Genomic DNA, 5485 nt, shown 5'->3' on the forward strand with positions numbered 1-5485 from the left:
GTGCAACTCAAGTTAACGAATTCTGACGGGTATACGGCGCACACGGGCGTGTACCTGAACGTGTCGGTCATGAAATGGTGTGCAGCAAACCATACCTTGATCGGCGATTTTTTCCGCTATTTGCGATCGCGCAAAAAGTGTCCAAAACCCCATTGACTTAACATGGGCGAAAATTGAAACGCACGTGCCACGTGCCACGAGGTTTTAAGCGAGTAGCGACCGGTGCCATCAGGTAGATCGCCTGCGGGAGCCCATACCCTGAAATTTTTACGAAAATCGAGCCACAAGTTTAGGCCCCAATCAAGTTGCCCCAATTCGCGGCCAGCCATGCTAAACATAGCCCGGAGAAGGACCGCTCCGGTTGTTTTTCAATAGAAAAACACAATTCTAACGAATAGTGTTTGTCAATGAAGAAACAACCTGCGGTTACAAGATCTTGAAACGACCCCTCCACGTGCGCACGTGCAGTTGCATCTCAACCGTGACACATGGAAATACATACTAACTGACTTGTGCACGGCACCCTACTGATCGATCTCTAGATGTTTGCCGAATTTGAGTGCAATCGGTCCAGCCGTTCTTGAAATCTGGAAGCGTCACCCTGCACGTGCGCACGTGCAAGATGGGTCCAAACTGACTTGCGCACGGCACCCTACTAATCGGTCTCTAGCGGTGTACCAAATTTGAACTCAATCGGCCCGGCCGTTCTCGAGATCTGGAAGCGTCACCCTGCACGTGCGCACGTGCAGTTGCACCCCAATCGTGGCACATGGAAATACATACTAAATGACTGCAACCTACTGATCGGTATCAAGCGTTATGCCAAATTTGAACACAATCGGTCCAGCCGTTCTCGAGATCTGGAAGCGTCACCCTGCACGTGCGCACGTGCAGTTGCACCCCTACCAAGACACATGGAAATGCATCGCCTGGAAAGTGTCTACCTCCATGCCAAGTTTTAGCGCAATCGGCCCAGTAATTACCGCGAGCTATTGCGCTTATTACAAAACAGGCACCTCTTGGCTTTGCACGTGGAACGTGCGTTAGGGGTCACCCATATGCATCGAGAGTAGCACACTATGTGAAAGAAGGGAAAAAGCTACCCCACACAAAAAAACCGCACGTGTATCAGCCCAGTGGTTGCCGAGATATAAGTCGTACAAAAACGTCCCCACGGCGGCCGGCCGCTATTTAGCAGTAAAATCGTGTCGCATCCTTCTATTAGAGGTATCCCCGTCACCTGTTCGTATACTGTCTGAGCAAAGGCCATACGTTACGGTCCAAACTCCATAGTGAGGCGGACATACGAATTTACGAGAGTTTAGCGACGAAATGATTCACTTAATTGTTAAGTAATGGGTACCATTAGGTAGACCATAAATTTTATCTAGCATCTCACCGTAGATGCAGTAAAAAGTGCTTTACTTTTCAATGTATGTAAAGACTTGCTCAGCTCAATCAGTTCACTCTGTATTGGCTCAAGCCGTATCATGCGAACGCAATACAAACTAGAGCACCGACAGCGCAGCGCTCCCCAACTCACTGCTCGCCCAGTCCACCCGGGCCGCCGCCACGACGGCCCCCCCCCCCCCCCGCAAGTAGGCATCCCGCACTGCACCGACAGCCGCGGGCGACCAGCTGACCGGCCAGCTGACCGGCCAGCAGCCGGCGGGCGGCAAGCCACGGATGGCCGACCCGCCGGCGCGGCGAGGGAGGGGAGGGACGCAGCTGAAAGACCCGACTACATATATATCAAAGAATGATACATTATATGTAATCATCGATGACGCGACATAAATCTGCTTTATTGGGGTTAGCGGTGTAGTCTGTGATGCCATCACAATGAAAATAGCCTAGTTTTGTAGAGCATCAAATTCTGATTCCATAACGACTCTCGCTAGTCCATTTTCAATTGTAAATAAGCCTTTTATTGCGATGCAAAGTCCCGAAATGGTGCCGACGGCGGCCGGTCCCCCGATGGTACCATACCATAGATGGTAAACAGGTTAGTTCACATTCCCGCCGCTATGCGGGCGGCGGCGGCGCCACCTGTCCTCGTGTCCGCCTGACACCGTAACGATATAGGTCTGAGCTCAAATCTCGGTAATGTCGTGCTTTTTTACTATATTTCTCAAAAACGGCACCACGTGCAATAAAGTTGTATATATCATTGGAAAGAGCATCAAAAGTTGTATAACCTATCAACTTTTCACATAAATATATCTCAACTGTAAAAAGTTATTAAGCAGCAAAGACGCTCCCATTGACTTTCCATGTTAAAATTTTTCATTTTTAAACGAGCCTAAAAAGAACAAACGAATTTGCACAGCTTAAAGAAGCATAACAACATGTTCTATGGTCTTTTCTCAACAAGTCCTGGAAGTTTAAACAAAATCGTATCATATAATTTTGTACAATGAGCGAATGAAAAAGTCTCTGCAAAAATGCCCATTGACTTAACATGGGGAGCGAAAAAAGTTCAACTTTGACCTCGTGCAAAGTCACGTTACGAAGTTCTGAGGGGTATACGGCGCACACTAGCGTGTACCCAAACGTGTTTGCCATAAAATGCTGGGAAGAAAACCACCTCTTCCTTGGCTCGTTTTCCCGCTATTCGCGATCGCGCAAAAAGTGTCCAAAACCCCATTGACTTAACATGGGGAAAATGGAATCGCACGTGCCACGTGCCACGAGGTTTTAAGCGAGTAGCGACCGAAGCCATCAGGTAGATCGCCCCCGGGAGCCCATACCCTGAAATTTTTACGAAAATCGCAATGCACGTTTAGGCCCCGGTCAAGTTGCCCCAATTCGCGGCCAGACTTGCAAAACATAGCCCGGAGACGGACCGCTCCGGTTGTTTTTCAATAGAAAAACACAATTCTAACGAATAGTGTTTGTCTTTTCAAACAACCTGCGGTTACCAGCATCTGCGATGCTGGGCTCCGCATCGCGGGACCGCAGGTTGTTTGAGCAAGCACCTCTGTAACGCCGCAAAAACGCCCGCCGCCAAACGAGAGGATGAGCCTTGCACGTGCAGACCGGAGCGGGTGTGCCACGAACTGATGTGCACTGCACTCTACTAACCGGTCTCTAGTGGTTTGCCAAATTTGAGTGCAATCGACTCGGCCGTTTTCGAGATCTGGAAGCGACACCCTGCACGTGCGCACGTGCAGTTGCATCCCAATCGTGGCGCATGGAAATACATACTAAATGACTGGTGGACGGCGCCCTACTGATCGGTATCAAGCGGTATGCCAAATTTGAGCACAGTCGGCCCAGCCGTTCTTGAGATCTGGAAGCGTCAGCCTGCACGTGCGCACGTGCCAAATGGGTCCCATCTGACTTGTGCACGGCACCCTACTCGCCGATCCCTAACGGTGTGCCAACTTTGATCACAATCGGCCCAGCCGTTCTCGAGATCTGGAAGCGTCACCCTGCCCGTGCGCACGTGCAGCTGCACCCCAACCGTGACACATGGAAATGCATTGCCGGGCGCGTGCCAACATCCATGCCAAGTATCAGTGCAATCGGCAAACTAACTGCAGAGTTATTAGACTTGTTACCGAACTGACACCTCTTCGTTTTGCACGTGGCACGTGCATTAGGGGTCACCCAAACGCATCGAGAATAGCACACTACGTGTGAGAAAGGGAGGAGCTGTCCCACACAAAAGACCGCGAGTGAATCGGTCAAGCAGTTGTCGAGCTATAACCTTTGCAAAGGCGCCCGCACGGCGGCCGACTGCTAATATTCAGCAATTATCAGTGTCGCTTCCGCACACGGGAGGTATCCCCGTCACCTGTTCGTATACTCTAATGTGGTTGGGTTCAAGTCACAGTCGAGCCCTGCTTTTTTACAACTTTTCTTGAAAACGGGACACCGTGCAGTGACGTTCTCTACATCGTGGGAAAGAGCATCGAAAGTTGTATATTGTATGAACTTTTCACTTTTATATACGTGCAACGTAAAAACTTATTAAGCAACAAAGACGCTCCCATTGACCTTCCATGTTAAAAATTGTCATTTTTAAACAAGCTTTTAAAGAAAAAACGATTTTGCACAGCTTAACGAAACACAACAGAATATACTATGCTCCTTCCTCAACAACTCTGGAATGTTTGGACGAAATCGTGACACATAATTTTTTACAATGCGCGAATGAAAATATCTCTGCAAAATTGTCCATTCACTTAACATGGGACACAGCAAAATTCCAACTTTGACCTCGTGCAAAGAAACGTTCCGAGATTCTGACGGGTATACGGCGCACACTGGCGTGTACCGGAACGTGTTTGCCATAAAATGCTGGGAAGAAAACCACCTCTTCCTTGGCTCGTTTGTCCGCCATTCGCGATGGCGCAAAAAGTGTCCCAAACCGCCATTGACTTAACATGGGCGAAAATTAAAACGCACGCGCCACGCGCAAAAGAATTCTGAGCGAGTAGCGACCGATGCCATCAGCTAGATCGCCTTCGAAATTCTATACCCTGAGATTTTTACGAAAATCGTTGCAGAAGTTTTGGCTGGAATCAAGTTGTACTGATTCGCTGCCAAGTATGGAAAACATAGCCCGGTGAACGACTGCTCCGGTTGTTTTTCAATAGAAAAACACAATTCTAACGAATAGTGTTTGTCTTTTCAAACAACCTGCGGTTATACCAGCATCTGCGATGCTGGGCTCCGCATCGCGGGACCGCAGGTTGTTTGAGCAAGCACCTCTGTAACGCCGCTAAAGGTGTGCCGAATTTGAATGCAATCAGCCCAGCCGTTTCTGAGATCTGAAAGCCTCACCCTGCACGTGCGCACGTGCAAGCTGGGTCCCAAATGACTTGTGGACGGCACCCTAGTTGCCGGTCTCTAGCGGTGTACCGAATTTAAGCTCAATCGGCCCAGCCGTTTTCAAGATCTGGAAGCGACCCCTACACGTGCGCACGTGCAGTTGCACCCCAACCGAGACACATGAGTATACATACTAACTGACTTATGCACAGCACCCTACTAACCGGTCTCTAAAGGTGTGCCGAATTTGAATGCAATCGGCCCAGCCGTTCCTGAGATCTGGAAGCGTCACCCTGCACGTGCGCACGTGCAACCTGGGGCCCAGCAGACCTGTGCAAGACATCCTACTACGCGATCTCTAGCGGTGTGCCAAATCTGAGCACAATTGGCCCGGCCGTTCTCGAGATCTGGAAGCGTCACCCTGCACGTGCGCACGTGCAGTTGCACCCCAATCGTGGCACATGGAAATGCATACTAAATGACTGCAACCTACTGATCGGTATCAAGCGTTATGCCAAATTTGAACACAATCGGTCCAGCCGTTCTCGAGATCTGGAAGCGTCACCCTGCACGTGCGCACGTGCAGTTGCACCCCTACCAAGACACATGGAAATGCATCGCCTGGAAAGTGTCTACCTCCATGCCAAGTTTTAGCGCAATCGGCCCAGTAATTACCGCGAGCTATTGCGCTTATTACAAAACAGGC

This window comes from Amphibalanus amphitrite, unplaced genomic scaffold (assembly GCF_019059575.1).
Source record: "Amphibalanus amphitrite isolate SeventyFive unplaced genomic scaffold, NRLGWU_Aamphi_draft 001444F_arrow, whole genome shotgun sequence".
NCBI classification, from domain to species: Eukaryota; Metazoa; Arthropoda; class Thecostraca; order Balanomorpha; family Balanidae; genus Amphibalanus; species Amphibalanus amphitrite.